Below are 11,670 nucleotides of genomic sequence, written 5' to 3'. Positions count from 1 at the left end.
CCCGTGTTATTAGTTGATGTTTTAATAGCCGATAACCGATGACGATTTATAAAAAAACCGCGTCATATACATTTTAGCGGGATTGGTCGGGCCACGAGTTAAAAGAAGGAGGAAGTGAAAGCCCACTCCCTCCCCTAGGCTCTCGGTTTGGCCGAACCAAACAAAAGGAGAGACTCCCTCTCCTTTTGACCGAGCGATTTTCATTTCTGAGAAAAACTAGGGTTTTGGAGATCATTTCTCTACGAAACCTAGATCTCACATCGTAAAACCTCACAAGAGCTTTCTCAATATTGCAAGTCAATTAGAAAGCATTTCTAGCACACGGGCATTTCTCAGACGATCTTGGGTGCAACAATTAGGAGGAGGTCTACTTTGATCTCTCATTGCCGAATTGCACTAGGACCGGAGGTTATTTCTAATGCTTTATTGTCTTTCTCATGTTTTCGTTTTATGACTATAATCACGTATTAAATTTGCGTTATAATCCTTAAATTTAAAGGGTCTTATACGGATATAACCCTACAAGGTCCGCCTCCCTCTCAGCCTCGGTAGGCTCCTTGAACATCGTCCTCGGAGGGTCAATAGGAACCGTCAACGCGCCCCGAGAGCACTGACGAGCCAAACGCTCGCCCAGATACCACACAGGACCCATCGACGTCCACAACAGCAGCCGACTCGGGCTCCTAGGTCGAAGGACCTCGACAAAAGGAGCGCTCGGCGTACTCCGTCCAAGGTGCAGGCACCCTTCTGCGACAAGATAAGGCAAAGATCATTCCTATGATCAATTAAAAGCAAAGTACAAGAAATATAAATACGAGTGGGATACTCACGCTGCTCAGCTGAAGGGCGTTCACATCCTGCCGGTACACATTGTGAGAAGAGCGCTTGCTCTTCGTCCGACACATCACCCAATCCCTCACCACGGGATAGGCCTTCTCCAGCGGCTCTGTCCTCTTCGGCGCGAGACTCGGGAAGTAAGAGTACACCCATGCCAATAAAACAGAATAATCAATAACGATCTTTCGTGATTCAATAAAGAAAGGAATTTACTTTGGTCTAAAGGAAGGTTCATACCTCCAACAGTAGTCCAGGTCCGACGGCGCCGGGGAGAAGTCCCCTTCTCCATCAACTCCGGACGAACCATGGCCCTCATGAAGCGGATGAGGACCGCAAAACCAGCAGTAACACCCTCCCCCCGCGTCATAGAGAACTCGGGTGAGAAAGAAAGGGAAGAAGCTTCGTCGATAGCCTCTCGCCCTTGTCTCCGAGGTAAATCGAAGACAGGAACCACCAAAGCCACAAACGAGCCCTCTGCTCGGCTGTACAGGGAGGAGGAGCAGTCTCCCTCCCATCGATCGTCACCAACGCCGGGGTCTTCCCCGCGAAGTAGTCTCGAACGTAGGTACTGGGTACCAAACCCAAGATCGCAACTGTGACCTTCGGCGATAAGTTCCAGCCGATCAATCTCCTCGCCTCGGCCGAATCCGCCCTCATAGCAGTCTCCGGCCACACCATCTCCTCGGTCCCACACGGCAGACCAGAAATCATGCCGTAGTCCTCCAGAGTAACTCCCACCTCACCGAAAGGCAGGTGAAACGTGGAAGTCGTATCCCAGAATCGATCCAAGAAAGTGCGGACCAGGCTAAGGTTAGCCCGCAACTTCCTCTTCACGATATCCCTCCAGACCTGAACCAGAGGACCAAACGCTCCACGCTCGATCATGGCCCTCTCCTCCGCCGACGTACCGCTCGTAGTGCTCCATCGCTGTCGTGTAACCCGAGAACGACCTGATGTTCCCGACCTCCTATAATGATTTGAAACAAAGCTATATTTAGTTTTGAATGAAATTTGCAAGAAGCTTGGACAAAAAGAATGAAAGAGAATAGGTAATGAGTAGTGAATTCTTATTTACCAAGCTCTTCACCGTCCTGTAGGACAGGTGACCCTCTGCAGCCCACACGAGGTGCCTACTCTCCCAGTCTCGGCCACGCAGAGCTCCCCCTCGGTGACGACCTCCTCGCCTGACGTTGGCCCGTCTCGGGGCCTCCTCCTCCTCCTCGACGGCCTCCTCCTCGTGAGCCTCGTCTCCAGTGGCCATCACCGCATCGGTGAAGGCCTGCTCTAAAGCCTCCTCAACAGTACTGGCGTCTATCTCCATGGGAGTCCTCTTAGAAGTAGAAGCCTCATCACCTGCAACGTTAAAGTAAATTTAGGCCGCGTCACATGACGACAAGCCTTTGTTAAGGAGCTTTCGAGCCTCCAGAGCCCTAAAAACTGTCCTTTCCAGGCCATCTTTGGCCATATTCACGCCAACTCAATCACTCATGTGATAAATTGGGTCAAGTCAAGTCCAAGTCAAAGCCTAGTTCCGGGTTCAAGTCGAAAATTCGGCAGCATTTCGCTATAACGGCGATTATGCCCTAGAAAGGTGTCCTGAAAAAGTTGTCACAAACCAAAATTTCGAGATGGCAGGAAGTTTACCCATCATCCAAGGATCCCAAATATCAAATTTCATCGCCAATGGACAATCCTAAGGCTATTTTCGAAGCAATTTACGGTTCAGCTGTAAAACCGTCTCAAAATTCGCTCAAGGGCTCAAAACTCGATGAAAATTCAAAGCAAATACATGGTTATGTTCCTAACATTGCCTACTATCCGTTTCTAACATCAATTTGGCAAAGCAAATCCATTTGGGGGAAAAGCCCCAAATTTTCGATCAAAAGGGTCGAAAACCATAGTTTTCGCGGCTCAAAATTCAACAAATGTAGATGATTAATGCAAGATTAAGACACATACCTCGATTAGTCATGTTTAATGCAAGCTTTTGGATCAAACCTCGACGGAAATGGTGAAGATTCGAGAGAGAAATTGAAAGAATTGAGTTTCGAAATAATGAATATAATCCTTCTGATTTCGCGTTTTTACGCGGAAATAGCCAAATTGGGGAAAAGACGTAGCAGGCGCTGCGCCTCTTCCAAGAGACGCAGCTCTTGCTGCGCCTCTTCCTTGTGTTCCCTCCATACGAATTTTCAAAAATTCGTTATGAGTTCGTTATTTGTGGGCCCATCTTTGGTGCGCCTCTTCTTCAACGCTATTATATTCTTTTGGTCCGTTTCGATGGTTTTTCTTTCGTTCCGGTCCGCATTTTATCCCGCGCAGCAGTATTTTGCAGTATTGCTCAAGATCATTATGCCCAGCGCAGTAGTATTTTGCAGTACTGCTCATTCAAGATTTCTTCCATGACGATCAAGATGTTCCTAGTAAATGTCCCAGTAGCAGATAGTATTTTGCGATCTTGCTCATTCGAGATTTCTTCCGCGACGATCAAGATGTCCCTAGTCGTCAAAATATTCCCCCAACAAGAGTTTGTTTGAGACCGAGCGCAAGCGATTCAACCTCAAGTTTTGCGAGTTCGCTTGAGACCAACGCAAGCGGATTCCCCAGATTTCTACCAACGTCTGCTTTGCTTTCAATATTTCTTGTTTCCCCGCGAAGTTCGATTAAGTCTCAGGTATGATCTCTTCTTATGGCTGGCGAGCTTCCTTACGTAGTCTAATGGACTTTAAACGACCCTCCCCGATAGTCGACAGACTCTAAAATGTTCCCGACGACAGGTCCTTGGTTCAGACCCCTTGAGCCGCCTCGCGTCGCCATAGTCGTCAGGTTGTAATCTTCGATTGACCTGATGGCTATACTTTGACTTTCGCCTTGTCCAAGCCTCAGTCAAAGTGGGGGCTCTGTAGACACCTCATTTCTGCACCTCCCGCAAACCACCCGGTGATGATTGGGCCGCATGTTTGATTCGCGGAACGATTTGTGACAATTCGTAAGGTTATCGTCAAGTGTTTGCTCAAATATTAACGTCAACCTCTTAGTTGTCATCTACGTCCTGATACGGTCGTTTTGGCAGTAATTAGAGTACATTCGGAGTCCGGATCAAAAACCGTCTCCATTTTCTGATAACTGTTAAATCCCGAGTCGGAATGTTCTGGAATGTTAGGATATTTCTATTCCATACTTCATAAATTTTATCTTTTGGCAAATAATATCCCGTAATATTCATAAGATAATCGAATTATTTCCGTCCTACCATAACTCAAACGCGGAAATCTTTCTTGAAGAGGAAACCTCACGGGAATAGACGCAGCCAGTCTTTGCGCCTCTTCCAAGGGACGCGATGGCGCTGCGCCTCTTCCCAGGCCCTTCTTTGCATGATTTACGTATCTTTTTCATATCTTTCCGAGATTCACTTCCAAAGAGTCTCCGAAACCCTATTCCGTCGTGTGATTAGTATAAATAGGAGCTTTCGTTCCTCATATTTCTCACGCGAGTGTCCGCCCTTCTCTTCTCCCTTTGCATTCTAGACTTCGTTCTTACTAATTGGCGCCTACGTGCTTGGACTTCCGACCACGTAAGCTCGGATCTTTCCGGGTACCAGCCTCTCCGTTGCATGACCGACCAATTTGACCAACTACACTCAATCAACTTAATTTAATCAATCGTTTTCCTCTTACGAGGGCACTCTCTTAGTTCATCTCGTTTCGTCAACATGTAAGTCTGAGGGTGTATAATTCCTCTTTTATTTATTGTTTTTTTTATTTATTGAATCATCATTGTAAGATTTATGTCGAAAACACCGATTAAAACCGATTTCTGAAACCGTGCTTTAAAACTCTGTTTTGCGGATTTCCAGTAGACAGACGTCGAGAAAAGACGCAGCAACTGTTGCGCCTCTTCGAAGGAGCGCAGTTCCTGCTGCGCCTCTTCGTGAGGCTGCCGCAGTTCCTGCTTCTTTTCTTCTTCTTCGTCCTCTGTAATTCGTCTTTCTTATTTGTTTCCGTATGTTTCTCTTTAATTCGTTCACATGATAGTTTAATAATCATACGTATATTATTCATCATTCATTCACATATTCATCATTTAAATCCGACTTAAATCCCTTATAATCGATATTTGCGGGTTTTCGTCATTAAATTCAATTCCGGGTTGTAGAAATTCGATTTGTTCATATTGAGTTTCTGGAATTCGACCCTTGATATATTTTCATCTGTTTATTCGCATGTTCGTCATTAATTTGTCATCATTCATCATGTTTAACCTAATTAATTAGTTTAGTTAGTCTAATTTGTTAATTAATCATTCAAACCTTGTAATTAATCCGTTTAATTCCGTCTTATTCATGTTTTACTGTTTTTACGACCCATTCATATGTTAATTAACCTATTAATCACTTTCATCCGAGTACATAATTTAATCGATCCATAAAATTAACAATTAACATTAACGATTTGCGATTCGGCTTACGGCCCGAGAACTCACCCTTGAACGACGCGGCAGAGCTATTGCGCCTCTTCCAGGGGGCGCGATCTCTGCGCTTTGTTCGAGTGATGAGTTCGTCCCGAACTCCGTTTCGCCTTGACTTAGTTTCATTAGTCTACGTATTAACCAACTATTATCCGTAATATCACTTCTGTTCTGTTCGTAATTTTTGTACTTCTTTCTTTTATTCCTTTTTCTCAAATTATCCGTTTTAAAGGTATTTTCGACATAAATCGCCTATTCCAATGTAATTATTGTAATTTTCATTATTGTAATTTATCGTTATTTTATTGCTTTTATCATTTGCTTTTCTTCACATGTAAATGAGCATTAAATCCAACTTCGACCCAAATTGTTTGCTAATTATGTGTCAACCGACTTAGTTAAATCTTCACATGTTAGGATTAATCTATGGATGTTGCATTGCATGCATATAGCCGACGATATATCAAGTACGAATAACTTCCCTAATCATTAGTAGAGGCCGCTATCGAGGCGGGCGGGATTAGGTGTTCGATCAAAAGAGCTTCCTAATACGTACCCTCACCCCTTACTCCAGATCTCCGTGAGCACCCGTGTTCATTGGCATCCACGAGAGTCATTCTAGACATAGAATGCTAAGGGTAACGATTGCTTAGTGTTCATGTCACTACTTTGTGTCTTGACATGACACGAGGTATTCGAACGGTTCCAATTTCCCATAAAAATTGGTGGCGACTCCATACAAAATGCAAACGCTTGTCCCCGTTTCTCACCAAGCGCCCCCGTGGGCGGCCCGCTGTCCACAAGATGTATGATCTAATGTTGCGCGCTTTGAGCTGTTTTGATTGTGACTAATTATAGAGGCTCAAAGAAAAGAAGGTCGAGCTGGGACCTGACTGAAGCTAGCGCTACCCGGGAGGCAACCCGGAGATTTATTTTTAATTTTCTATTTCATTTCAGTTGTAATAAATGGTTTTCATACCATGGACTATTTTAGTATGCTTGTTTTGTTAGTTTGCGGGCTGTTTTTATTTGCGTTTTGCAGGAATATACTAAGCATCACTCGATCGAGTACTTTTTGTACTCGATCGAGAGCTTTTGCTGCTGAAATCACTCGATCGAGTACTTATTCTACTCGATCGAGTACCTGCAAAAAAAAAATAATAATAAAAAAATAAAATAAAATAAAATTTACTCGATCGACCACTATTCTACTCGATCGACCACTATTCCTCTCGATCGAGCTGTTTTGGACGCCCATTGCTTGGATAGCTTCTTGTGACGATGTTTCGGAGCTATTAGTGACCTCCCACGCTGCTCGCTGGTTTGGGGAGGTCCCTTATTCGCGCAATCTTGTGAGTTTTCCGCATTTACTCTCTTTCTCTTTTAGTTTGTGTTTCCTTTCCATGTTTTGGTACAATGAGGGTATTGTACGGTTTGGTTTGGAGAGGTTATGCATCCATATCTGTGTTTGCATTTTGTTGTTTATTGCATTTCTGTTTCACGTTTAATTTTCAGCTTGCATTGTTGTTTATTCTTATTAAAAATCTCAAAAAATTTGAAAAATTTCAAAATTCAAAAAAAAAAATTCACGTTTATTTTTTTTGCATATAGGTCAAGTCGGAACGGTAGATTTTAATGATGAAATTGCTCTGCAATTGCCTTTTTGCTTAAGCCTTGCATTAAACTGTTATCTTTTAGCTTTGTCTTTTGCATATCTACGAGTTAATGTTTAATTTAGCTGAACGAATAGACTTGACCTGAAATTTTGGCAACCTACTTATAATTTCTAAGATCTAGAGCCTTATAAACTGGTGTCATTTATGACCAGTTTCATGTAGGATTGTGAGTAGTTACTCCTTGCATATCATGTATCATCAATTTGCACGTATATGAAATTCAATTGCTTTTTGCCTTCATACATTCGGGTTAGTGGTTGGTGTCACATGCAGGGAGGTGCTTACAAATTTTCCTTTCTTTCATTTTTACCCATTTAACTCCACATTAGCCAAATTTGTCTGTTGACCCTTAACTACATTTCAAATTTAGCCTGCCTTGTCAAGCTAGTTTAGATTGTTTTTGCGGTATATATTTCATTATGCCAAATTTGGTTCATATTATATCGATTTGGAGTTGGTAGAAAAGAAGAGAAGAAGGATGAGAAAAGAAAAAAAAAACGTGAACAAAAAAAAAAAAAGATTTCGAAAAAAAAGAAACAAGAAAGAAAAAAAAAAAGAAAAAATCAGAAAAGAAAAAAGATGTTGTTGTGATCGGTTTCGCTCCTATGCTTTATCTATATCTTTTGAGGAGTTAGTTCAGTTCGGTTTGGTGAGTTTTGTGCCAAATGAAGGGCACTCGTGCTTAAATCTATAATTGAGTTGGAAACGGATATGTCTCATATGGTTCTGTTTAGGTACTAGCTTGATCACCTATACCTCCACATTCCCATAAATGTTTTGCCTTTTCTTACCCATTGCCTCACTTTACCATACTTTTGTAAGCCCTCGGCTGTGATAGGACCTTGTTTGGTTGGAATGTGTGCCAGGTAGCTAGAATTGTCTATCATATTAGTTGCATGCATGTTTATGTGGGTCGTAGTCTAGGTGAGCGACTATTTTTCTTTCTCTCTTACATATATATGTTCACCCTTTGCTTCATGAGAGAAGAGTGACCCGTGAGAGTCCATTATTAAAGGTCTTGCAAGGTCGACGGTTCAGCTTTATTATAAACATCCTATAACTCGTTTGCATTTGACTATGTAGCTATAAGTGTTAGTTTGCTTGCATTAAACTGGCTTAAGTGGGCATTTGTAGCTAGCTCTGAGTTATCTTCTCCGTTCCATTAGTTTGCATTTAGTTTACTCGAGGACGAGTAAAGGTTTGGTTTGGGGAGATTTGATACGTGCATTTTATATAGTCTTTTTGGCCTATTTATGCACGTATTTCTATGCTAATATCGTAGTTTATTGCTACGAAATGCCCCGAATATGCTACTTTGGTTTATTTTGTCTTAATTGCAGGAATGGACCAGAAAGTAGTGAAATCAAGCCATTCACCGTCCGTTTAGCATGCATTTGGAGGAAGAGTGAATTTGGAACGGGAATGTAGCTATCTTGAGATGCGCAAAGAAGAAAGATAGCTAGGCGAGCAAAGGAAGAACTTCAAATTGCTAGTGCCTACTTTGAAGAGTCATATCTCGAGTTCTAAAACTGATATTCAGGTGATTCCAATTGGAGAAGAAATTTTGTCCTCTTAGCTTTCCAATGCCACCGGAATCGCCTTGTTTGACCAAGTAATGAAGAAATGGCAGCCGTTTGAAGTTCAGTGCGCAAAGCAGGAAATTGTGCGCTGGAAAGTACTCGATCGAGTACAATTATGTTCGATCGAGTAGTTGCATTTTAGGATTTACTCGATCGAGTAGATTTTCTACTCGATCGAGTGGTTTAAGCTTTAGTTTACTCGATCGAGTGGTTTTAAATCACTCGATCGAGTGGTTTCTCTTACGGGCTTGGGCTTTTAGCTTAAATCCGTCATTAGGTTGAATAAAATCCTATTTTTCTTATAAATAGGAAGGGGAGACGTCAATTGTAACTCTTCCACACACTATCAGACGATGTTTTACTACTGTTTTCTGTTCTACCTCTTATTTTCCGAATCTATTTCAGTAACATTTCTCTCCCTTTTCCTCTTTAATGTTTATTCCTCTTTCTCTCTTTATTTCTGTTCTTTATTTAGTTATGTCTAGCTAAATACCTCTTCTAGGATTAGGTGATTCATTAGACTAATGTTAGTTGCTAATTAGGTTATTAGATCTGTCGTTGTTGTTGTAGTCTATGTTGTTAATCGCTGCTTTAACTGTATCCTGCTAGTTGAGTCGACACAATTAGCCTTTTAATTTAAGTAAACCTTGACCTGGACCGAAAGGTTGGAAGGGGTGAGACCCGCAGTGAACAATAGGATGCTTTAGTGAGGGCGAAAGTTAAGCTAATAGCATTTTAGGGCGAATTGAGACCGAAAGGAGATATTCGTTGCCCCTTAGACCGACACATCGACTGATCTATGACCTTAGCTGCAATTAACTGACGTTTATTGATGACCCGAAATCCTAGTTCCCTTCTCTTTCTGTTAATTTCTCTCATTCTTTTTCTCTATTTCCTTAATCTATTTAGTTTAGTCAAAATACACCTAAACCCCCATCTTGTGACATTCTGACAGACTGAGTTAAACAGATAATTAGCAAAATAGCCTCCCTGTGGAGATCGACCCTACTTACCGCTGACTTCTATTAGTAGTAACTTAGGTATTTATTTTTGGTACATAACGACCGTATCAATGAGAAGGTGACCTTTTTACCACATTTAATTCCCTTAACACATCCTTATTACTAGGTTCCACAGCTAAGGCCTCAACCAATTCCAATTCAGCTAACGGAAACCTTTTCAACTTCATATAAGCAACCGCCCTACGAAAAAGTACCTTAACATTACGATGAAATGTGTCCAAAATCATGGAGCACATACCCGCAGCAGCTTTGTATTCCTCGAGTTTCAAGGCACATGCAGCCATATTAGAAATAAGGGAAACAACAAGGTTAGATAAAGATTGAATATCATCACCTCCAATATTTCCCAAGCTCAAACTAAGCAATTTACAAGCTTCATCGTAACACGCTCTGGCAATATCAAAGTCATTTTGCTTAAAATAACCGTTTCTCTTATCTTTAAGCTCCCTCACCTCAGCTAAGGCTAACCGGGCCGACCCCTGCATTTTCATACACTACTACAAAATAATGTTATTGCAACACCATGTAAATGTTGCAAAATGTCTTATAAATGTTGCATTATAGATTAGGCAACACTTTTAAAAGTGCTGCCTGAAGCTCCGTTGCAATAGCTAAATGCAACACTTAATGCAACACTTTATCACCAAAGGCAACAACTTTTAGTATGCAACACTTTTTTCTAGCAACACTTTTTTCTAGGAATTGCAACACTTTCCTTGTTCAAAATGCAACATTTTCTAAATCATCTGCAACATTATTTATTAAATAAAGCAACATTTTCGCCAAATAGATGCAACACCTTTGTTGTCGATAACGCAACATTTTTCTATAGACAATGCAACACATCTGTAAGAGGCCAATATTTTTATTCCAAAAACCGTAAATACACGTTTTGTTTTAAGAAGTTTGGATTATTTAAACTAACAATAACAATAGCGTCATATTACAAATTGCAACCTCAAGTACAGTAAAGAGTCTAAGGCGCGTTTTGATTTTAACTTGATCCTTGTAATGAGGAGAAAATTTCTAGTGTTACATAAACACCACATCATTAGAATGATGTGGTGTTACCAACCAATGAAAACTATTTAAATTGCCATGTAAAAATAAGGAAAATAAAATTAGTTCATAAAGACTGAGATACTTGCCTAACAAAAAGATTCCAATCTTCTACTCCCTCTGTTCCAGTGATATGTTTACACTTTCTTTATTTTGTGAGGGGGAAATAAAGGAAGTGTAAACATATGACTGGAACGGAGGGAGTAGTTTTTATTATCTCTAAATCAATCGTTTTAACTTTTATAAATTGCAAATTGGTCCCTGCCTATATATTTCTCTTACAAATTGCAAATTAGTCCCCGCTATATATCTCTCTCTGCAATCAACAATATTAGCATATGAATGTAGCATTAAAGGATTTTAAGTATAGAGAATTACTACATGTTCTTATTACTACCTTTAAATTGTCTCGTACTATACTATGAAGTACATGAAAAATTATGGCAAATGAAAAACCTTCATGAATTACTTAAAAGAAAATATATATGAATGCTATTATACTCCGTAAAAAATTGGCTAACGAAAATTTGAAATTGACTCAAAAACAACTTGCTTTATAATAATATAAGAACTATAATCTGAGTTGGGAAGTCCAATGTAGGCAAATGCAGCTATTCACTTCATTGATCTTCAAGAAGTCTCAATTATTGCCTGCAAATTAAGATTGCAATAGTGAGAATTAGTGTGAGTGCTTAAGCAAACAATTACTTTTTTATACGCTGTCACCACTCATTAGTACACTATGACACTCGGCTAAAGAGAAGACTATCAAAATTAAAAGAGCAAGAGACTTCGAGTTATAAACTTACGGGCATGTTCTCTATTTGTCGATTTTTTTCTCTTCTCAAGGGCCCCTTTTAGTCTCACATTTGATTCACCCACTGGTCTTCTCTTAGTGGGGTTCTTCACTTGTAGAGTATGATTTCTATCGCTATCTATATCACCATTTCCATCATCATCTGAGTTTGAACTATCATCACTAGAAATATTTATATCCGCAACATGATTTTCAATCTCCTTTACCCAAGC

Source organism: Silene latifolia, chromosome 7, assembly GCF_048544455.1.
Source record: "Silene latifolia isolate original U9 population chromosome 7, ASM4854445v1, whole genome shotgun sequence".
NCBI lineage: Eukaryota > Viridiplantae > Streptophyta > Magnoliopsida > Caryophyllales > Caryophyllaceae > Silene > Silene latifolia.
Note: the sequence above shows the minus strand (reverse complement) of the source record.